Raw genomic sequence first — 25729 nt, forward strand, 5'->3', positions numbered from 1 at the left:
ACCATCTCTATATGACGCACCTACACCATCTCTATATGCCGCACCTACACCATCCCTATATACCGCACCTACACCTTCTCTGCATGATGCTCCTGAATAGAACTTTCTGTGTATTGTGAACATTTCTAGACCAATAGCAGAAACCAGAACTACATGGCTGAAGTTTCTCTGCAAATTGAGATTGTCCTGGGGGATAAGGTGTTAACAGTCACAGATTCCCATGTAGGGGTGGGGGGGGGGGGCAGTGTAGCACATTCCAAGAAGCTGTGGCAGACACTACTGTGTACTATGCATTGCTTCAGTCAGTGTTTCTGTACACGTGCAGCAGGGAGCAGTGACCAGTCAGCCGGAGCTGGAGACGGAGAGCGCTGCCTGGTGCTTCAGCCTGAATGTGAGTGTATGTCACAGCAGAACAGACAGAGCCAGTGTGAGTTACCTTACATCGTTCTGCACTGCACATTTCCTCTGTGTGCTGTGCTGGAACAGCATCGTAGGTAACCACTGTTGGAGGGTGATGTGAAGAACGTCGGCGCTGTTGTTCCTTAGTTCCGGGGGAGGAGGGAAGAGAGAGGGAGGGAGAGCTGTACAAACTCCCCTGGGACGCGCGGCACTGATATTGGTTTATTTTAATGATTGCTGTCCCCCTCACAGGCTGGCTCCTCCTCCACTTCTGTAGTCGGGCAAGGGAGACTTCAATCATTAAAACAAACCAATATCCATGCAGCGCGTCCCAGGGGACCCACCTACCCTGGCACGTATTTGCGAACACTGGAGGTAACATTCGGGAGCGGAGGAGCGGGTGGACGGGGGCGGGGGATGACCCACTCACGTTGAACTCATGTTGAACAATTGTCAGCAGGGTGATAAAGCGTTGTCTGATTCATTCAGTGTGCAGTGCCGCCCTCCAGTGGTCACCGCCCATAGGTAGCTGCCTAAAGCTGCCTAGTGGTAGCGCCGGCCCTGATTCTATTAACACTTTTCACTTATTAATTTTTTAACACTATTTCTCTATTTTAATTGCATTTCATTTTTGTATCACTTTCTCTATAGCTTCGGCTTCCTAAATACTAATTTATTAACACTATAGTTTTTTCACTGGTATGCTACGCTGGGCTTTCTGGCTTATGCTGGTGTTTTGGGGTGCCACACCCTGCACCTAGATATAGCGCTAGGGACCCCAAATATACAGAGACGCCTTGATGCGGCTTTGGGGCTTATTCACACATTTGCGCAAATATGTGTAACGAAGATCTCTGAATTCTATTATTATGTGGAATTTATATCTGGTTACGGTTATCATTCAGTGTGCTGGGGGAAACAAATGCCTTTTTTTCTTGCTTAGAAATACCCCTCCCTTTCGAGCACCTGAATGATATCACTAAGCTAATTGAGCATCTACCAATATATATGTTTGTTGTGAGAGGTAGAGAGGTTCCTGCATTAGGAGGAGGTGCAGGCCCTGACATGCCACATGGAGCATTATGGGGTTGCTCCAAGGTAGGTAGCTCTTAGCTTAGACATATTGTAGTAAGGAGCCGTTATCATGTGGATCCTTGCTGGTTAATCTTAGACCCAGATTGGGTCTAAGGTGTGAGGTGTGAGGTGCCTCTGGACTGGCTGAGCTGGATGGCCTTAGTGTGGCATACCTTTACATTCTATTAACACTTTTCACTTATTAATTTTTAACAATATTTCTCTATTTTAATTGCATTTCATTTTTGTATCACTTTCTCTATAGCTTCGGCTTCCTAAATACTAATTTATTAACACTATAGTTTTTTCACTGGTATGCTACGCTGGGCTTTCTGGCTTATGCTGGTGTTTTGGGGTGCCACACCCTGCACCTAGATATAGCGCTAGGGACCCCAAATATACAGAGATGCCTTGATGCGGCTTTGGGGCTTATTCACACATTTGCGCAAATATGTGTAACAAAGATCTCTGAATTCTATTATTATGTGGAATTTATATCTGGTTACGGTTATCATTCAGTGTGCTGGGGGAAACAAATGCCTTTTTTTCTTGCTTAGAAATACCCCTCCCTTTCGAGCACCTGAATGATATCACTAAGCTAATTGAGCATCTACCAATATATATGTTTGTTGTGAGAGGTAGAGAGGTTCCTGCATTAGGAGGAGGTGCAGGCCCTGACATGCCACATGGAGCATTATGGGGTTGCTCCAAGGTAGGTAGCTCTTAGCTTAGACATATTGTAGTAAGGAGCCATTATCATGTGGATCCTTGCTGGTTAATCTTAGACCCAGATTGGGGTAATGGAGGTGTGAGGTGTGGTGCCTCTGGACTGGCTGAGCTGGATGGCCTTAGTGTGGCATACCTTTACATTCTATTAACACTTTTCACTTATTAATTTTTTAACACTATTTCTCTATTTTAATTGCATTTCATTTTTGTATCACTTTCTCTATAGCTTCGGCTTCCTAAATACTAATTTATTAACACTATAGTTTTTTCACTGGTATGCTACGCTGGGCTTTCTGGCTTATGCTGGTGTTTTGGGGTGCCACACCCTGCACCTAGATATAGTGCTAGGGACCCCAAATATACAGAGACGCCTTGATGCGGCTTTGGGGCTTATTCACACATTTGCGCAAATATGTGTAACGAAGATCTCTGAATTCTATTATTATGTTAAATCTATTGACCCAAGTTAATTTATCTTTTTGTATGGTAGTAACAGCAGATTTTTCTAATAACGTGGCTCTATCAATAGATAATACTCTCTCTTTACATGCTTCCAACATTCTTTTATTTTAGCCCCTTTCTGTAAATTTCTGTATCATAATATCTATTTGGGATTAGCCACTGAGATATTATTATTGATACGTTGGCCTCTAATCATCTGATAATATGGAAGGCCATTAATAAGGGGTTTTGGGTGGCAACTTTGAGCTGTCAAAAGCATGTTTCTGTCCGTAGGTTCCTTGAACATTCTCTCCGTTTTCCCAGTATATGACAGCCCACAGGGGCATATAAATTGGTATTTCACAAACCTAGAACTACAGGTGAGGGTGTATCTAATGTAATAAGTATGGCCAGACTGCGGGTGTTAGAACGTGTTACTCGGAATCATGAATTGGCACGTAGTACACGTGCACCTAATACACCCTCTATGCTGGGAGATAATCTCCGATTTTTTTATCATAATCTGTGATATCCGTTCTTACAAGTATATCACGTAAATTTTTCCTCCTTGAGCATGACATTAATCTAGTGTGGTCAAGTTTTAAAGTCTGGATCACTTTGCAGTATAGGCCATAGTTTTTAAGAAATTAAGTTGATCCCCTGGCTAGCTGGACTGAATTGACCTACCCATGGAAGCATGTGTTGGTTGACTTTTCTCCTAGTTTCCCCTGACAGTAATGGGCCCTACACACTGGCCGACATCACTGCACGATATGAACGATCTCGTTCAATAATGATCGAGATAACGTTCATATCGTGCAGTGTGGAGTCACCAGCAATGAACGATGCACGGCCCCGCGCTCGTTCATCGCTGGTGCCCTGTGGGCTGTGCATGCAGGCCAATATGGACGAGATCGTCCATATTTGCCTGCACGTCTACGGAGCCGGGTGACGGGGGGAGTGAAGAAACTTCACTCCCCGTCACTGCCGCCGGGTCGCCCGTTGGCCGTATCGGCGGTCGGGCAGCTCGGCGGCACATCGCCAAGTGTGTAAGGCGCTTAACACAGATCTATCAATTTGTAAGGCTTTATTTTTAGCTTCCATGAGTACAGTTGGGTGATAACCCCTAACTAAAAATGTATGACTCATCTGGTCCACTTGCATATCAGCTACCTTCGGATCAGTCGTGATCCGTCTGACTTTACGTAGCTGAGAGTGTGGTAATCCTTGCTTCAGGGGTTTAGGCTGAAAACTGCTAAAATGTAGTAAGTTGTTACGATCAGTAGTTTTGGCAAATAATGATGTATTAATCACTACCTCTTTGAGAGAGATCTGAACATCTAGATAATTGATCACCTCCTTATCAATAGTGTAGGTTAACTTAATTGGGTGATTCAGTTGATTATGTGTATTAATTACATTTTCCAATTTCTGTTGGGGCCCCTTCCATAATAATAGCAGGTCATCGATGTATCGACAATAAAATAATATGCTATCAGCCATTTCTGGATCTGAAAAAAATATATTACGTTCAACCTCGAACATAAATATGTATATATAATGACATTCATTTAGGAAGTAGGCAATAACAAATCATAATGTCAACACCAAATGGTCGACATGGTTAAAACATCGACATCATTAATGTTGACACCTGGAAAATGTTAACATTGACTGGCGACTTATGTTGACTTGCTGACATGTGACATTTGTAGTACATTTACAGGGTTAGGGTTAGCGTTAGGGTTACTTTTCCAATCCTGTTGACATTTAAATAGTGTTGCCATACATACAATCAACATATTCATTGTCAATATAAACATCACTCCACCCTAAAATCTGGTATGCTGTTTAACCGGCCTATAACCCAGATTTTGGCTGCTCCATCACCGGTAAAACACCCCCCCATCCCAAACTGGTATGAAACTAAAATAAAAATTGTCCCATCTTTTAATTGCTTTTTAACATTGCTTTCATGTTTGTATTGTTGCTGTGATCAACATATATATTTGTATGCACTGGAGACCAGAGCCGGCCCTAACCAATTTGATGCCCTAGGCAAGATTTTGGCTGGTGCCCCCTAGCACCGCCGCTAGTTCTGCAGGAGATGCCTGGCATGAGTCAGCTGGTAGCTCTGCTAACGTCGGGCGCCTTTTGTTTATGAAAATGCATCATATTATTTGCATTACTATGTGGCTAGGATGCACAAGCAGCTTCTGCTGATTAAAATTATATGTGGCATGCCTATATTCTGTGTGCGACTGCGGCTGTATCTGCATACGAAATGCTACATTACAGTGATTTCCAGGAATACACTGCAATGTAGCATTTCGTATGCAGATACAGCCGCAGTCACACACAGAATATAGGCATGCCGCATATCATTTTAATAAGCAGAAGCTGCTGGTGCCCCTAGGCATACCAAATGCCCTAGGCATTTGCCTAGTTTGCCTATGCCTAAGGCCGGCTCTGCTGGAGACACTTTATAAGAATAGAATGTGTTCATGCTGTGATACTGAAGCACTATATTGAAGCACTTGTCATAAGTTTAGTAGAGATATTTATATCCATTACACTTCATTGTTATTGGTAATCTTCAGAAAAAAAGCTCTATTTTGTATTTTTCATCTTTATTTTTTAGATGTACATACTAAATGTTTAGTGTTCACTTATTAGAAAAGCTGCATATTTTCTGTTAACTGCGCTTTTTAAAGAAAATGTATATCTTTGCTATTTAAGTGCATCCAGGACCACCATACAATACACTGTGCATTTTAGTGACCACCATACAATAAAGAGACTCACAGTAACTGCATACAATATAGAGAGCATCCCTGCGACCACCATACAATGCAGAGAACATCCCAGCAACAACCATACAAAACAGAGAGCACCCAGTGACCACCATTTTATATCAAGGACATCCCAGTAACAAATACAGAGGGCAACCCAGTAATTGACAAAAAATACAGGGTGTATCCTAGTGAATACTACACAATAGTCATAATACAGTATTTTGTTACAGACACACAGTATAATCCCTTGTTCTTTAAAATTAACCCATCACTTAGACTAACTCATAGGAATTCTGTTACAATTAATGATGTTATGAAAGTGAGACAGAGTATGAGGTTTGGACTACAGTACCAGTGTAATGCAACCCCTTTCTATAGCAAACATTTTTAGCCATCTAATAATGCAGTTGACATAGGGCCTTGAATTAGACCCATAGTACAGACATTTCCAAACTATTGCACAACATGTACAACATACAGAATGACTACCTTAGAAGCTAGTAATGTATAAACATAATATAGTATGTCAAAATACAATATTTGTGTTATGTTTGTTTCCTTTTGTTTTCCGTAAAACTTTAAGATAATGCATGCAAGTAAGTAAAAGGAGGGCAAAATAGGGGCGGAAGGGAGAGCAGGCAAAAACCCTCGCACCCAGTGTCTAATACACGGCAGCAATATTTTTTTTAATGAGCTCTTAGTAATTGGTTAGTTTGTACTTTGTATAATTAAAAACTAAACCAAAGTAATTCATGGTATTCAAATGATATATCACGCCCAATATCCCTTCTAAAGTGATCCCCGTTATTGTGCATATCGCGCCCATAGTAATCAGGTTTAGCTGTGTAAATGGTTAGGGTGCCTCGCTACCCTGAGGGTAGTGAGCTCAAATGATTATACCATGCCCATCAGCTGAAACAGAACGGGTGTGGAAGGGGGCGCAAAGAATTTAATACAGCCCATGATGTTAGGTTAATTTGTATTAGCATGCTAAAATAAACTGGAGGCATTAGCAGTGGCATAACTGTTGCAGTTGAGGAATAAAACATCTAAGACCCCCTCTTTGTTCATTAGATAGCAAATTGTTAGGTGTTTAGATTTTGAATTTTAATTATAAAATGATTATTGTTCATTGATGTTTTCCTTGGAAGCAGCTGTGATCGTGCTGTATGGTGATGCAGCAGGAGGTGTTTATTACGAGCAGACGCCTCCTGCTGGAGTAGTGATCGGATCACTCAGTCACCATTGGGCGGCATACGGCACCCATGTTGCCACACAAACTGCCCGTCGCAGAGGCCAGGAAATTTCTGTCTTAAAATGGAGATCCCTGACCTCTTCCCTCCTCCTAAATGGCGACACCATGCCTCCGTTTTCACAAATGGAGGCCATCGCCGCCACCTCCCCAACCCCTAGATGGCAGAAGACTGTCAGTTACTGACAGTCTGTTGCCGCTCTGCGTCATATGTCACAACACCCATTCATGCATGCACAGAACGGGTTCTGTACATGTGCAAGTACTGAAAATCGGTACTTTGCGACGATAGGCGCAGGATGGGCTGGACCTGAATTAGGCTCAATATTAGGCAGAGAATGGTTGTTATTGTTAGAATTTTATACTGGACAGCTTAGTATTTAATTAGTATGTAGTAGTAGTTTTTATTAGTTTAGAAGGGATTTTTTTTATGTATAATGGCACACGGAGGTGTAAATTTACTAAGGTGGAAGTTTTTTGTAGAACTGATGATGTTGCCCATAGTAACAAATCAGATTCTATCTATTATCTTCTAGAAGCAGCTAGATAAATGTTAAGTAAGTAGAATCTGATTGGTTGCTATGAGCAACATGACCAGTTCTAAAAAAACTCCAACCTTAGTAACTTTACCTCAGTGTACAGTGCTGAGAACTTATATTTATGTTCTGCTCATCTAATAATGACAACTTTGGGGAAATAGTATGAGCCAGAGAAGGTAATACATTACCTGTCAATAACCACCCAGCAAACAGGGCTTAAATGAGAATGTGCCAGTCCCTCCAAAGAGCCAAGAGGAGGCCTATGGGATGTAGTCTGGCCCGCACCACCAAATTCTACCTTCTGTGCCTAGATAATGCTGTGACACGTTGTTTTTGATGTTTTGTATATGTACATAATGATGAATTAACGTGCCCTTATAAAGGCTGGATTTGGGTACTTACCATTAGTTAAATAATAAAGTATGCTAGTTATCCTATTCACACATACATCGCACATATTTGTAAAACAGAAATGTAGGCTTAATCTGCATTTTGATACACATTTAATTAGTCATTATTGGGAGAAAGAAGAAAATTGAAACTCAATTAATCTATGTTTTGTGTACAGCCCACAAGTGCGATCCAACAACATCAGTAAAAGACTATTTTCCCTGAAGCCGAGAAACCATTAGGTCACTGGATATTCTGAGACACGTACCACCTACCAGTGGCTGACTTCATGCATCCAGATAGTGCTTGCACCTCCACAGATGGCCATCTTATTACAACACCTCCCATGGGTCCCCCTCCCATATTACGTCTCCACAAATGTATTGCTGCCAGTGGATGAAATGAACAGATAATACAGGTCCAGCTTGGCAGAAAGAGTACTCTACCCGGGGACTTGATAGTTCCAGAATATATTCTACACAGTTGGATCAACATCAGTTCTGGAATATCTGTGGGACATGTAAGTCCCAGGTCCATATCCATTTATACAGGTGAAGAAATTGCCAAAAATTCAGATCCTTCCCATTGTGTTCCTACAGGATCGATTGCTTGGATGTCAATAGCACTTGGTTCCCAGTGGATGATATGGGGTCTATTCAATGACTGTCGGATCCTCTCCAACGGAGAGGATCCGACAGTTCAGTATTCAATTAGCGGGCAATTCCAACAGGTTTTGTCCATTTTTGACAATGCTGATCCGACTTTTTTTGACGTCGAATCAGCATTGTCGAAAACGGGCCAAAATCCTGTCGGAATTGGCCGTTATTTCGACAAAACATGTGGATCCTCGGTTAATCCGCCGGACCACGTGTTTTTCGACAAATGACGTTTTTTCTAACTGCTGGAAAAATAGCACTATCATTGAATAGGTGGAATGCAAATTCGACCTATTTCTGTGAAAAGTGCCGGTTTTGAAGACTGTCAGAAAAACCAGCACCAATTGAATAGGTATCCGGTCATTGTCGACACTCATTAGGTCGACCACTATTGGTCGACATTGACATGGTCGACATGGACAAATGGTCGACACATGAGAATGGTTGACATGTGAAAGGTTGACACATGAAAAGGTCGACATGAGTTTTTCAAATTTTCTTTCTTTTTGGAACTTTTTCATACTTTATGATCGACGTGGACTATGACTGGAAACGGTAACCTTCATGGCGAGCGAAGCGAGCATGCGAGGGGACGCGGTGCATTAATTGGGGTTCCCCGTCACTTTACGCAGAAAACGACACCAAAACAGTTTAAAAAACACGTCAACCTTTCATGTGTCGACCATTTTCATGTGTTGACCATTAGTCCATGTCAACCATGTCAATGTCGACCAATAGTGGTCGACCTAATGAGTGTCATCCTTAACAGTGTCGACCATTCATACCGGAACCAATTGAATAAACCCCCTATGTCTGTAAATGTAATATTCACTTAGAATATTATATTATTATATATTGTAAATTATTATTCGAGACATGTATTCTTACATTTTATATTGTGATATAATTTACGAAGTAACAATATTAAATACATTTGTTTATGTTTTGGTTCTACACCAAAGCTGTCTAAATCATCAATAATTGCTGTCGTGTTTGTGACTAAACACAATCAGTATTTACCAACAGTTGTTTTTCACTGTCAATTGAAAACTGATGGCGATGGTGGTTGGTTTAGTCATTTTTAATGAAAACTGACAACAAAACCGATGTCAAAACGGACCAAACATAGGTGGTTATTCAGGATGGATCGCATAAGTGATCCCCTAGCAGTTCCACTATTATCGGGAAACTGCGCAGGTGCAGGACCTGTTCTGTGCATGAGCAGAATGGGTCCTCGGATTGCATCACAGGATTACGAACGCCACTGTCTAATAGACAGTCCGAGGGGAGAGACGGGGGCGGCTGGCATTGACATGTCACCCCATTTTTCGGGAGTGATGACGCCAAGGACTACACCGTGAGATACAGTTTCCTTTGGCTTGTAAGCTGCCCTGCGATGGCAAGCCTGCCGTCGCAGATGAACATTGTGACCGATGGTCGCAATGTTTGATCCCAGGCTGCATGAGGCTGCAGCGCTGCGATCGCAACTGCAGCAAGGAGGTATGTATACACATTCCTACTGCTTTTGCATTGCTATGGATTGCATTTGCAAAACTGCTGCGAGCAGCTTTGCAATTGCAATCCATGCTGAATGAGGGCCATAGACCACAAATAGACCACTAGCGGTACAAAGATGCAGTACGATCACAGATCCTACCACTTCCCAGTATCTTTCCAAATGGTCCCTTCCTGTCAATCACTTTGCAAATGAATCCTCTATGAGAGACTGGTAATGGACTGTGATGCATGCGCAGTGCGATAAAGACGCATGAGCAGTCTGGCGATAATCGCTCAAATCACTTGACATAGGGGGTCATTCCGACCCGTTCACACGCTGCGGATTGTCGCTGTGGTGCAAACAGGTTCGGAATTCGCATGCGCGGCGGCCGCACTGCGCGTGCGCAACGTTGCCCGGCGACAGGGGTCACCGGGTTATGTCCAGGAGTATGAAGAAAGTGGTCGCAGATTGACAGAAATATTGACAGAAAGAAGGCGTACCCGGGCGTCACCGGACCATTGGAGACCGTTTACGGGGAGTGGAGAAGAAAACACAGGCGTGTCCAGCAGAACGGAGGACGGATGTCTGACGTCAAAGCCGGCCCCTGCATCGCAGAGATCGTCGCACCGGGTAAGTATGTCCAGGGCTAGTCTTCTTTTACTTGAATTTTTTTTCGCTTAGCAGGGCTGCACAAGTAATCGCAGCCCTGCTAAGCTAAAATACACTCCACCATAGGCGTAGACTAGTTGATCGCAGCAGCAGCAAAAAGTTGCTGGCTGCAATCATCTCGGAATGACCACCATAGTGTACAAAGTCTATTTTGACAAACGTTTCAATTTTATTTTTTATGTTTAAACAATTGTCGGTGTAGCTATCCATCAGGCACCTATCCTATATGAGGTAGCATTACTGTGGTTTTAGTTTTGCAATAACAAAATAACCACAAAGAAAGGTAAGTAGTATAGTGAACCACCTTTCATCAAACTTTTGACAGGTGCCCCGCCCCTTTAAAGCCCCGCCCACTTTTAATTGTGTTTGATATAAAACTGATATCAAATGATATAAAACTGATATCAAATGATTATTGATTGGCTATTAAGAACAGAATCTGACCCTTAGACAAGCCGCATTTATATTAAATGGCCAGCTAATAGCGCTGTAATCTATACATCTTTGTAAAATGACATGTATACAATTATGTGAACCAAATGTATGGTTTTTAGGTATTAAACATTATTGATGGGCAGTGCATTAGGAAACTAACATTGTGTGAACCCGATGCGAATGTTTTAGAATCAGCTCAGAGGATGGGGGATGATCCATCTGCACAAATGGTCAGCGTCTGGCTACGTAATACATCTGCCACTCATTATGAAGGCTGTAGAATCCCTGGACATATGGACAACTATTTGCCATGTAACCAATATTTGGGAAATGTAATGTATACCACCAATTATGTGAACCAAATGTAGGGTTTTTAGGTATTAAACATTATTGATGGGCAGTGCATTAGGAAACTAACAATGTGTGAACCCGATGCGAATGTTTTAGAATCGGCTCAGAGGATGGGGGATGATCCAGCTGCACAAATGGTCAGCGTCTGGCTACGTAATACATCTGCCACTCATTATGAAGGCTGTAGAATCCCTGGACATATGGACAACTATTTGCCATGTAACCAATATTTGGGAAAAATGATGTATACCACCAATTATGAGGGCTGAAGTAGCTGGACAAATTGCCGGCTATTTGATATCTTTGTTAAACGTAATGTATACCACTTATGTGGTCAAACAGATGGACAGACAATTAGCCCTTATGCAAGCATTGCGGTTTGTGTTGTAATAGTGACATCTAGCGGTCAGTGTGTGAAACAACAGGTATAGTTTATAGATATTTGTATATTATCTTCTGATTTAAATTTAAAGGGATAGGGCTTTTTTATATTTTATAATCATGTTTGGGCATGTATTTGTATGATTTACGCATTAGAAAACGATATATTTGTATTATACAGCAATGTTGTGTTATCTAATATAAGATACGGTTTGAGCAGTTAACGGTCTCAATGTGCATTGTATAGTTACAAATCATTTTTTAAGATCAACATTTTAAATCTATATAGTGTATGTGAAATTTACATTTATTGAACTATTTTTTGTTATCAATTGTAGTCACATATCATGTTTGAAGTTAAATGATAGGAAAAAATTCAACGATTTTGATTTTATAAATAAAACTTTATAGTACACACAAGACAAAAAATATGTTTATGTGAAGAAATTAACTTTATTTTAAGAGTAAAAAAATGGAAACGCCCACCATCAGATGTAATTTCTGGGCGGTACGTTGTGTCATCACTAAAATGGCTATATAAGAACAGGTCAGAAAGCTATGGACAACTGCTCTAAAGGCTACTTGGAAATCTGACTTTCGGTTACTGAACTGCTCGCTGCGAAAACGGTAATTATGACTTTTACTATATAAATGTTTTTTATGCACGTCCATACTTTGTGATTTTGTTTTATGCACGACCATATGGTTGGTATTGTGGTCATTTATGTTTTAAAAGATGCTGTGATAATTTATAGCACAGCGGTGGTAATTATTAATATGTTGCTGTTATTGTATCTGTTTGAATGTGTGTGTTTCTGCATCCTGTATTTTTATTATGCCATTGTTTCTGTTGGACCGCTATATTATTGTGTGAATTGTGTTTATGTCCCTAACACATGCTGTTGTGAATTATTGCTTATGAGAGAGAACATGTTTTGTGTTTTTATACTGGTTGAGTGTCAATGTGTTAATTTAGCATGTCTTAAACTACATAGCATTTTGTTTCTGTAATATTTTGGGGTTGACCGATATTATGTTGTAATACTGTGTAGGCCTATAGGATTTAAAATTATATATATATATATTTTTAGAAGCTGCTTCTGTTTGAATGTTATAGGCACCTTTTTGTGAATGTTATAGGGTGCTATTTGAATGTTACTAATAGTCGTCAGTTAGCAAGCTCTTTATATTATTGCAAACAAGTTAAAATGTGAGAGAACATGTTTTGTGTTTTTATACTGATTGAGTGTCTAGTTGTTAATTTAGCAAGTCTTAAAATACACAGCAGTGTGTTTCTGTAATATTTTGGGATTAACCTATATTATGTTGTAATACTGTGTAGGCCTATAGGATTTAAAATTATATTTAGAAGCTGTTTCTTTTTGAATGTTATAGGCATCTATTTGTGTATGTTATAGGGCGCTATTGAATGTTACTAATAGTACAGCGTTGTTTATAAACTCTTATTTTGCATGATCATTGTAATTTATCATAATTAAAAAATACACTGTGTTTTATATTTTTCAGAAATTACTAATAAAATTTATACCAAGCCATCAACTGTCAAACATAATGCAGGTGTGTAGTTAAGTACTGTACAGTTAATTCAGTTAATTTAATGATTAAATAATTGGTTATTAAGCATTGTATGAAACCCTACTGTAAATGTATTTTATGCAACTTTTATATAATGTCGCAACTCGCTGTAAAGTGATGCTACACACGTTCTCATAAAGCAAAAAACAAACAAACACATAGTATATTAATATTTCAAACAAATATACCATATTTTTGTGTTTTAATTGTTTAATATCAGTAAATTATATATATTATTTAAAGGTATTTCAATGTATAATACGTTAACCGTTGAAAGTTTGAAAAAGTATACAATCATTAATCCGATCGCATTATACCTTTTTTAGAGACCTACAAACCTGGATGTCTACGATGACAATAGCAATGTTGATATTTCTGATTCTGTACCTAGCTACCAACCTCTAAACCGTAAGTTTGACAGCGACAAATTTGTTATTTATTTTTAAAAAGTTTAAAATGTTTGTACATTGCTCACAAGATTTTAATTTATTGTAAGCTTGCAAGTAGTGCCGGCCTACTTCTATGACTGTTTGTAATTAAACAGTTTTGTTACATCATTGTTATTTCCAATTCTAAAGCGCAACAGTATTTGCTACGCTATATAAGAATGTGTTAATAAATAAAAAATAAATACATTTATTATAAAATGTAAATTTAAATTTATTATAAAATGTAATTTTTCCTGTAATTATATATATGCAGGTTCTGTAAATAATGAGCACTACGGCTATATGGGTACATCCGACCCGACTGGTTCAGAATATGTTTTTGGGTGTGACATTGATACATTCCGGAATCATTATCCAATAGACCGTGTAGAGCCAGAATCAGAGAACACCCGGGTGCCAACATACAGTGGGGATACAGGATCAGAGAACAACTGTGCGTAATTATTGCTGATGAAAAAATGCAGATGAAAAAAAATATTTTATCTTTTTAAAAGGTACTTATACTCATACTCTATTGTAGATAACCCAACTATACCGGCGGACCAATCAGACAACCAGTGCCTCGTAAATGATGTACCAACTCCGCCACCGCAAACGCATGATCCTGAAATGGAACAAACACATTTTATACAATGTATGTTTACCAAACAAAGCTATAGATGTAATAGTCTCAAACAATGTTTTTTACACACCGTCAATGTAAACATAACTATATATATATATATAACTTTTTATTTTTGTTTATTTTTTTATTACAGCATTTAGGCCTTCTAATGTAGTGACTTGTTACGAGCCGTCTATAACAGTGGCCGATGTGTCTGCTGAGGAGGCAAACACTGTCAGAACAGCAGTACAACAACCTGTCAACAATGATGAAAATCAACAAGTCACAACGCCCTTGAACTATCATCTAGATTTTTCTAACCCATTGTTTATGAATCAGCTGTATTGTAAAATCAAACCAAACAAACGTATGAGAGGTATGTCACGCACAACACAATGGGGCACTGGTCTAGCATCTAACCAGTCTGCAGAATGTTTAAAAAGAAAACTATGCTATTCAGACTTTACTGAGCCAAAACGACGCAAATTGACGCCGTTGCATGATATTTCAAACCTATGCAATGACGCCAACAACCGTGGGTCTGCAGAATGTCTAAAAAGAAAGCGATCCTATACAGCATGTGTAGAACCTAAAAAACGTAGGTTACAAAATGATTCTAACAAATGTAATGGCATCAATAATGGTGAAATGCCTGGTACACAACGTGCAGAAACTAAGAGGGGGTCCAGACTCTCAAAAAGTGCTGTAGGCGATATAATCACAAACAACTGTGCAAGCGGTAATGAAGACAGAGAGATTATCACGATTCCAGATACACAGGTTCATGAACATACAGTCGATTCTAGTGTTAAAATGACAGAGCTGGCAAGAGCTAAGAAATCGTGGCGCCTATCAAGAAGGCGTGTTAACAAAGAGTGTGCACAGTTGGTGCAACCAGACATAATTATAATACCAGACACACAGGCTAGCCCGATAATTATTACTGATACACAACAATTTATGCATAGTGATGATCCTGTAACCAGGGGTGATCAAGGCATAAATGCACAAGAATTTTATACAGAGTGTATAGAGATACAAGCCACACACGACAACCAAGGCGATTCAGCAGCTCAGAACAACACGGTCAATGTGCAGACAGCGGTTCATGATTCTGTAACAACTGAAGTGGTCGATGCAGAAGCATCAGGCCTTGTTATGCCGGATGATGTTGCGACAACATCATTAGACATAGCAGGGGGGCAAAAAAACACAGTTGACAAAACCACATTGACAGAACATAATCACAAAGCGATAGAAATACAACATTATGCGTTGATAGGTAAGCTTTGGGAGGATATCAGCTGCATGGAACAGGTTGCAAATGATATGTCAACGCGATTGAAGAAGTTAATGCGCAGCGGCGATAGAGATCTGCGTATGCTTAAAAGATTTATTAAAGAATACGCTGTGGCATCGATGAAATACAGCGATCAGTCAGATGGAACATGGACATTCATAAGGGAAAATTTATTTGCAAAAAAAAAAAATTACTAGATATGATTGGACGTGGATTGAAATGTGATGAAATTAAGTTATGCAGGCAGAAAATAAAAGCTGATGTAATGAGAAGTTCTGTTGTAATGGGCGTTTTGTCACGCTGTAGGGAATTAAAAGTGAAACGTGCGATAAAGCAGTTATTAAAATTGCGTAAACATAGGGTTACTGGTCGGATGTTGGGTACACCTGTTAATGACCATGTTGACAGCGTAGCACATTCATCAACGCCGGCGATAGAACCCAATCATGCACCAGCAGCAGTTGTTGAACAACAACCGGGATCACCCATAGTACCCAGGCCACCAACACCTGTTAATAACAATGCGACACACCCTGTTTTTTTAGAATCTATTGATAGATTTGAAAGACATTACCCCAATTTCAGGGCATCTGGATACCATCATCATTTCAGGTTTGTCAATTTGGACCGGGTAACGTCATTTGTAGACGCTGTGCAGTCAATACACGAGGCTATACAGGTAATGCTCGATGATTATATGCATGAATTGGATCCTAACGACCGCATACAGCTAAGGTTGGAGGGTGGTGGACTACATAATGTCATCTATTCACGCCGTAAACCGCATGGTTCATTAGACGCCATCGGTTTTTTGAATCAGATAACAAACATGTTGCAAAGTAATGCTGAGGTTTTATTTGATACAGAGTTGAAATTTGTGATCTCTGTTTTCAAGAATTGTGCAGGTGGCGCCCTGACGGGGCGGTATCTACGGAGGATTCCTCATAGCCTAATAATTGAGAAGCGTCGGCGCCTGTTATTTGATTTTAATAACACCGGTAACAATCTGTGTCTGGCTGCTAGTCTCTGCAAACTCCTGGACAAAGATAATGCAACGGACCACATGATTCATGAGAGGGCTCTAGAGCTTCATAAAGCTTTGAAGCTACCTCTTGATAAAGCGCTCGGCTTTAGCGACATTGCTTTTTTCGAAAAACACTTAAGCGCGAAAATTAAAATACTTTATCACAATAATTCTTGGCATTATTTTTGCACAGACAGCCAGTACGATGAAATTCTTTTCATATTATGGCATAATGACCATTTCTACGGTATATTAGATATTAAGGAATTTGTAGGAGCCCGTTTTTTCTGTACATATTGCCACACAGCGTATCACCACAGAAATAATCACACTTGCCTTTTCTTTTGTAAAGCATGCCTCAGGCAGGATTGTGTTGATACAGGAGATGCTGCTCTAAGGTGCTCCATATGTAGAGTGTTTTGCAGGTCAACTGTATGTTTAGAGGCGCACAAGTCTCTAGCCTTGTCTCACAAGATACAGTGTCTAAACAAAATCTATTGTGATAAATGTGGCAAGTTTACGCCCCCCAAACACAAATGTGACGGAATGATTTGCCCCATTTGCAAGACAGTGGTTGCAGGTTTTGCGGGTCATTTGTGTTACATACAAAACATAAAACCCGCGAAACCCACTAAGAATTAAATTTTTTATTATTTTGAGTGCAGTCAAGAAAACAATATTCACGTGCCAAATTACTGTTACGCTCTAACACTAGTGGATGATGACTCCTGGGAGTTTAAGGGTGTTGTTTGTATTGAGGATTTTGTAAAAACATTCATGAGAGCAAAATTGGAGGGGTACACATTCATAGCCCATAATGCCGGTCGTTATGATGCATACTTTGTTATGCGACAGCTGATTAAGGAGAAATTTAAGATCGATGTGCTGGCTCAGGGTGGTAAACTGTTGTGTGTAACAGTAACAGATTTAAAGATAAGATTTATCGACTCTTTAAATTTTTTGCCCATGCGACTCAGTCGATTACCAAAAGCGATGGGTTTTGAGGGTTCCAAAGGTCATTTTCCACATTTTTTTAACACTGCCGCTAACCAAAATTACATAGGTTCTATGCCCTCAATAGAGTATTTTGGTGTACAATACATGTTAGCTGAAGATCAAGCAGAGTTTACAGAATGGTATAAAAGTGCCAAACAAGTCCCATTCAACTTTCAGGATGAACTCGCATGCTATTGTAAGGAGAATGTCAAAATTTTACAAAAAGCATTTCAGAGACGCTGTTATATCTATGACCGAACAAGAATATGTAATAACGAAGAAGAAAGGTGATGTCGTTGTTAAGAGACACATTGACCCCTTTCAACTGACGACCCTGGCGGCTGCCTGCATGGCAATGTACCGGAGCAAGTTTTTACCAGAAAATACCTTGGCTCTTGTACCGGGGGATAACTATCACAAAACTCAGAAGCGATATTTAACACCGGCCATACAATGGTTGATGTACATAGAACACCAAGAAGGTATAGAAATAAGACACGCTTTACAAGGGGGTGAAAAGAAAGTTGGTAACTATCACCTTGATGGTTACGCCGTGATTAACGGCGTAGCAACGGCGTTTGAATTCCAAGGTTGTTTTTACCATGGCTGTGGCGCATGTTACAACGGCGATGATAAAAACAAACTGACTAAAACGACCTATGGTCAACTGCGACACAAGACGCTAGTGAGAATGAACTTTCTTAAACTATGCGGTTTTCACGTATGTGTTATTTGGGAATGCAAATGAAAAAAAATGGTAGAGTCTGATGCGAGTCTACAATCTTTTCTGAAGGGTAAAGAATTACCCGAACCACTGGACTCCCGAGCAGCGCTTTACGGTGGTCGTACAAACGCCATAAAGCTGTATCACAAAGCACAGTCGGATGAACAGATTCACTACTATGATTTTACCAGTCTGTACCCTTTTGTCAACAAAACCAAAATGTACCCAATAAAACACCAACGTATAATCTATCGAAATTTTGGGGATGTTACAAAGTATTTTGGTATTGCCAAAGTTAAAGTGTATCCACCACGGGGTCTTTTCTTTCCTGTTCTACCTGTTAAAATGCGTGGAAAACTGATGTTTCCTTTATGTCGCACATGTGCTGAGTCTGGACAGACAGAGCCTTGTGTCCATAGCGATGAATGTAGGGCAATCACGGGTACGTGGTGTACTCCTGAGTTAAAACTGGCTGTAGACAAGGGTTACAAAGTGTGTAAAATCTATGAGGTGTGGCAATTTGATGAACGATCTGACGATTTGTTTTCAGGTTACATTAAAATGCATCTTAGGGATAAACAAGAGGCTTCTGGTTATCCCCATTGGTGTACAGACTCTGAGAAACGCCAGGCGTATATAGACGCCTATCAAAAAAATGAAGGTGTGTCTTTACGACCCGATCACATAGAAATCAACCCCGCAAAAAGACAAATTTCAAAATTGTTTTTAAACTCCTTATGGGGAAAGTTTGGTCAACGTAATAACATGCCCAACACATGTCTAGTGTCTGACCCCGACAAGCTTTTTGAATACGCGTTTTTACCGCACTATGAGGTGTCTGCTTTAGACTTTATAGATGATAGTACCGCAATGCTTAATTGGAGATATGCAAAAGATCATTACTCCAAAGCTTCCAATACAAATATATTTATAGCTGCGATTACAACTGCGCATGCTAGGATTGAATTGTACAAACTATTGGATAGATTACAAGAACGTTGTCTTTACCACGATACAGATTCTGTGATTTTTGTCAGCAGGCCCGGTGATTGGAATCCACCATTGGGTGATTATCTAGGTGAGCTGACTAGCGAGCTGCCAGCGGGTGCCCATATAACAGAGTTTGTCTCATCAGGCCCCAAATCATATGGATATCGTCTAAACAATGGAAAGACTAGTTTAAAAGTTAAAGGTATAACGCTCAATGTTGATAATGCGCAACACATTAACTTTGAAAGTCTGAAAGACCTGGTCTTAGATTATCCGTTAAACCCCGAAGGTGATGATCAAAAAAAAATTGTGCTCCGTCAACCCGGTATAGTCCGATTTAAAAAGTACTGGCAGATTGAAACGCGCACGCTGCAGAAAACGCAAAAGTGTGTTTACTCTAAACGGAGACTTACAGATAACTTCACAACAGTCCCGTTTGGGTATTAGGATGGATGTCCGGTTACAACACCCCTTCTCATGTATTTTAGCAGGCCCCTCCAATTCGGGTAAAAGTTATTTTGTGAAAATGTTGCTGGAAAATGCACCTATGCACATATCACATGTGCCTGATAATATTGTTTGGTTTTATGGCTGTTGGCAACCTCTATACGATCAGCTTCTGTGTGATTACCAAAGCATGCGTTTTATAGAGGGTCTACCTGAGACTTTTAACGATGACCAACTTTTTCCCCTTGGTAGGATTAATTTAGCGGTTGTTGATGATCTGATGGAGTCGGCTAGTAATAATTCTGAGATTGAGAAAGCATTCACAAAGTATGTACACCACAGAAACCTCAGTATCATGTACCTAGTGCAAAATGTCTTTTGCCAAGGTAAAAAGAGCAGGACGATACATCTAAACACAAAATATATGGTCCTTTTCAAAAACCCACGTGATAAATTGCAGGTGACGACGCTGGCTAGACAAATGTACCCCACTAATAGTCGGTTCTTTCTGGATGCATTCCAAAATGCGACATCCACACCGTATGGCTATTTACTGGTTGATTTAAGAACCAATACGCTTGACGAATACCGTTTACGAAGCGGTTTATTTCCACCGGCTGAACCGGTGGCTTATGTCATTAAAAAGAGAAGCTCTAAAAAGCTATAAATGCACAACTTTTAGTCATTTGTCATAGTCCTATCAGCCGTGAACATGTCAGCCAGGATAAGCCGTAATTGGTCGCTTTTAAAGACGCTAATAAAGGCGACACCGACCCAAAGAAGTGCTATTTTATCCAAAGCTTCAAACGATTTGGTGACTGCCATGTGTGAGATAGCCATCAACATACTTAAAGGTAAAATACCATTGTCACAAAGACAGTTGAAGTACCTTAAAAAGAAGCGGGATCTTATAAAATCTCTTTGTAATAAGAAATGCACCATTGGTAAAAAGAAACGTTTGGTGAAACAATCCGGGGGATTTATTGGGCCGTTGCTTGGTTTTGCTATTCCATTAATAACAGGACTTCTGACTAACCGCTGATGGAATACGCTGAGAAAATGTATTTGGTGCCCCAGCGACAGATAGAGCGTTTACAAAACAAACCCAATTCTGATGACATACGTAAAACAGCCACACAAGGTCTAGATGTAGAGATCGTAAACATACTACAGAATAACAATTTATCAGAATATGAAAAGGCAAAACGTTACACAGCCGCTTTGCAGAGGTATCTGGTCCTTAGTAAACAGACTGATGGTGAAATGTCAACTTTAACTCTTTTATCACCTGGTACAAATGTCTTTGATGAAACAATTAACCCTGCACATCCCGATGCTGCCGATGATGTTTATCATGAAATACTGAGCGGTGTTAATGCGAGGTATAAAAAAACTGTGAAATACTATTGAATAAAATGTCACGCTCTAAGCACATCACAAACTGGAATGCTAAAGGCGAGTTTCTGTATTAAGGCACAACTGTACAGGGTTCCAGCATGCTGGATTTAATAAGAAGCATCACACAAAACCATAGCGTGACGAGTCGTAAGATGCCGACTGGCTGGCCTGAATTTATGCGTGCTTTGTCTGAATTAAATGTGCCATCCACATTTGTTAGTAATGCATCAACTAGAATGTACCTAGACCGTTTAAAAGCAGAGGCGAACGATGACTCTGATGTTGCTGTATCATCGCCCGCGCCACAGCAAAACCTTAAGAAAAGACATATAAATGTTTTAAGTTCACCCGGCCTAACAACGCCGCACGGCTACTTACTACCTAGGAAAAGAGCCGTAGATCTGTTTCAGGAATCACCGTGGTTGACATTCTAATGTATAACTAATGTTTGTTTGTTTATTTACTTATTTTTGTAAATTTGTGTGCTTATTTTGTACCACAATGTATGTTTTGTATTTTTACTAAATTATGTCAAGAAATCACCATATTTGTAGTTTTTACGCGTAGAACTGTAATAAATGACATATTATAATAATGCATCAGCAATAGATCTGTAAATAAACTTTATGATCTAATAAAATATATTCATGATTTAGAAAGACCCCGATTTTTCTTTATTCTAATCAGTTGTCTTTGAAAGAAACTTACAAACATACAACAGCATAAAGATTAAAAACAATGATGTTTATTTTCAAATAATCATAGTTATGACGCATTGTACCTAAAATGCATCAAACACACTGGTTATTACAACAAGTTACACAATTCTGAATATATTTATCTGTATAATGACTCAAACAATGGCTTCTTGGCATACGCCTTACAAAGTTTGAAACTAAACGGTCATTACGTTTTGTATCATTACTAAACTGTGTCAAGAAATCATCATATTTGTAGTTTTTACACATAAAAAATATAAAGTAAATACAATATTGACCGCATACATCGCTTGAAAAATCTTGCAACCGACGGTTTTGGTGACAAATACTTTTTGAATTATAATGTAAAAACTTTATGATATTCTTTGGGAAAATGTCACTGTCCGGCGAGAGACTGTAGGAATCAAAGAAATAACAAATGCCATCTTCATTAAAATAAACAGCCAACCAGTGTTCGCCAGGCTGCCCACTGCTATGCATGTTGATTACAAATGCGCAGGGGTAATGCGTCATTTTATCGGCAGGCAACAGATCACACGGATACGTTCCTTTAAAAATATGCCGTGTGCTTTGCGCAGCGTACAGAATACAGTTTATTTGTAATGTGTTCATTTTTCAGCAGCGTAGTGTTAGTTTATTTCATTTATAGATAATCGTACAGCACATCGCGCCTTTGATTAATCTCGATGATGTTATCAAATAGAGCATATATTATCACATTGACTGTCCTGTCCAACACTTCTGCAAAGCGATATTCAGCACGTAGATTGCCCGTTCTTATCAGGGAGAGGTGTTCTCCACATTCCTGCTCCCGCGACAGATCAAAAGCAAATAGTGTGTAACCTCTGAGGTACTCTTCGCGGTCAATCAGTATACCATTGTCAGATTTTGTCAGGTCCGGGTGTTTTTGTGAATCCGTTAATCCGGGACCAACCACAGGTGTAGGTGCTGGGGTATGAAGAAAGCAGGGAGGACGAAGAAAGTTCCGTTTCATATATTTATTGAAATTAACAATTCCAGTAAAGAGTTAAATGACAAGTTGTTAATCATCATATTATACTGAAGTATTGCAGGAATGGCAGAAATAATATGCAGGATAAATCTCAAAGACAAATAAAAGAAATGTTCATGGTACTGTATATAAAACAAGCTGATGAATAAATGTTGAATTGTCCAAATATAAACAAGCTTTGATGCTGAACTGCAGAATGTGTTTAACTGGTTAATGCGGACATGAAGAAATAACTAAGGATTTGCAATGAAGTTTTGAGAGTTAACTGAGAAGCTGTGAAGAATTATCCTTGTTATGGTAACATAGAAAATAAAAGTACTGAATTGGGTTACTTGCGGGTTCCTGAGATCACTGTGAAAACTGTAGCAGATGACAAGGTGATGAACTGGTTAAATGCAGAGTAGAACAAACGAACAGCTGAGGGTAATGGAATCCTCCAAACTTTGCATGGTTGAAAGCAGACAGACAAGGTAACCTCATGCAGGACTCTGGGAATCCAACTATTTCCAGTAGGTGTGCAATTAACTGACAGCACAGCGGAGAGCCGGTGAATCTTTAGCAGTGAAGGCTGCAGACGGACCTCTGGGAACGGAGGCGATATCTGGACCACGGGAATCACACAGGAATGCACGGAGAGAGCTCAGAGCTAGAGCACAGCGTTGATACAACAAAGCACTGGCCCAGAGTAACATAATCCCAGCCTACTTAAAGGCAGCACACGCACGGGATTGGCTTACACCTGCCCACAGGTGTTTTCACAAGTGCTCTGTATTACCTATTTGGTCTCCAACATGTCCACCTCCTATACAGCAGACACACCGCAGTGCCTTAGGCCATTTGGTCCCCGCACTCCCAGTTCCCAGACTCTGCATTACCTGTGCCACTGATCACGCCGCGTCCCCACACGGGCGCACAGCACCGTGAGCAACCGCACTGGCAACGGATGAACCCCAGAACCCGCAGAGGTGAGAGACCGGTTCGTGACAGATTTCTGCTTATTTGTGATCTGTATGAGTGACATATACTCTCTTACAGCATTACTGTGTTCAAAGTCTGGTTGAAATGGTTTTGCAGGGTGCGGTGTTCCATCCAGATAAAGGGATGCAAAACTTACATTTTTATGTTCAAAGCAAAGGGGATTCCGGTTATGGATTCCTGAAAATGCTTCGTTATCCACAAAGCCGACTATGACGGTTTTCGGCACTTGACCTAAAAATAGATTTTCTAGATTAAATACTCTACTGCCTGCTGGTACGCTGTAGATTTTCATCCCAACGTGGTCAATCGCGTATTTCGCGTTGCCGTTTAGCAGGGCCTGCGTGTGCCCAATCTGCACGGCAGGTGAGACTTGCACTCTTTTCTAGAACAGGGACGCCGCTGTGATCTGTATTTTAAAGGCATCCGCGTCAGCCGACATTAAGCAGAATGCGTCTTTGTTTCTGTTTAGTTTAATCTTCAGGTCAACGGCATTTAAAATTAGTTTATGTTGATGAAAAAGGTCGCAGTGAAGCGGTCCTAGCAATTCAACCGTGCGACTCTGCTCTGTCGCACCTGCTCGTTTTTTGAACCCCGTATTCGGTCCGTCCAGCACCGTGTTGTTAAATTCTCCATCCGAATCTTTGTAAAATAATCCTGTTTAGTGCTTTGTTGACAAAGCGTCTGAGCTGTAATTCAATATAGTCTCAATGTACGCGCGGTATGCGTAAAGATTGTTGGATTGTGATATGAGCCTGTCGCCCAAAGTTACATCCACTTGGTTGAATAAAGTCGCTATGGGGTAATTAATAAGTGCAACCCGTGCACCTTGCGGTATCGGTGTGTTATCGGTTTGTACAATCTTGCACGTCACGTACAGCAGCGTGTTGTTCAGATCGTAGTAGTGTTCGCCGCTGGCCGCTATATAAAATTCAAGCGGCTCTGTGTCGGATAATGCCGCTAAAGGTTGAACTTCGACGTATAGACTTTTCTCTATGCTAGTTTGTGTCGGGGGCACGTCAAAAAGATCCAGCTCTGTTTTTGCGCATTCAACGGACTCGTGGTGTATGAAAGACATGTTTAAAAAATATCACCAACGGAGCGCTTCGGCTTTCTCTTCTTCTTTGAGTTGCGTCGTCTCTGGTTTTTATTTAAAAAGGTTATGTCCCAAGGCGGAAGTGCTATCATACGCTTCCGTTTTCTTTTAGACACGCCTTTTCTTGTATATATTAGTCCTGAACCATCTTGTTTTGCTTGGTTCGCATCGTGTATCTTATTCATCAAGGCCGTTGTGGCTTGTCCGATAACGTCTTTCGCTATATTATGTGCCGCGGTCTTCATATGCGGTTTAGCTAACTCTAAACCTCTCCGGAAAAGAGGAACAGCTTTTCTGAAAAGACTTAGAAAAATACCGCCTAAACCGCATCCGTACATGTACGCGCTGCCGTGAAAACCTGGTAATCCTTTACCGACCTGCGTTTTATAATATTGCGCGTAGAGATCCGGATTGCCATAATTTTTAACAGCGACCATCCTGTTTAGTTAATAAATTTCGTGTTTGCGACGTCTAAAGTGTAGTTTCACGATCACTTTACCAAACTTAAATGAGATGTTCTTGTTCTGGTCGTTCTTTATCTCTATGGCTACAGTGTCAAAATGCGCTTTGCACAATGGTACGTAATCGGGTTTCTCATATCGTATTGTGACCACCTCGTTGTTATATCCCTTAATTTCAACTGTGCGTAGTAGCGGTACGTAGCTATCACCGACCCTCTGGTGCTCGATAATGTCAGTATACACATACAGCGTATACTGGCTGCCTTTGATGTCGGCGCATGGTTTAGAAATCTTAGTTTTAGGTTGTAATCCAAGGATCGTCGTCAGTT

Source organism: Pseudophryne corroboree, chromosome 1, assembly GCF_028390025.1.
Source record: "Pseudophryne corroboree isolate aPseCor3 chromosome 1, aPseCor3.hap2, whole genome shotgun sequence".
Taxonomy (NCBI): Eukaryota; Metazoa; Chordata; class Amphibia; order Anura; family Myobatrachidae; genus Pseudophryne; species Pseudophryne corroboree.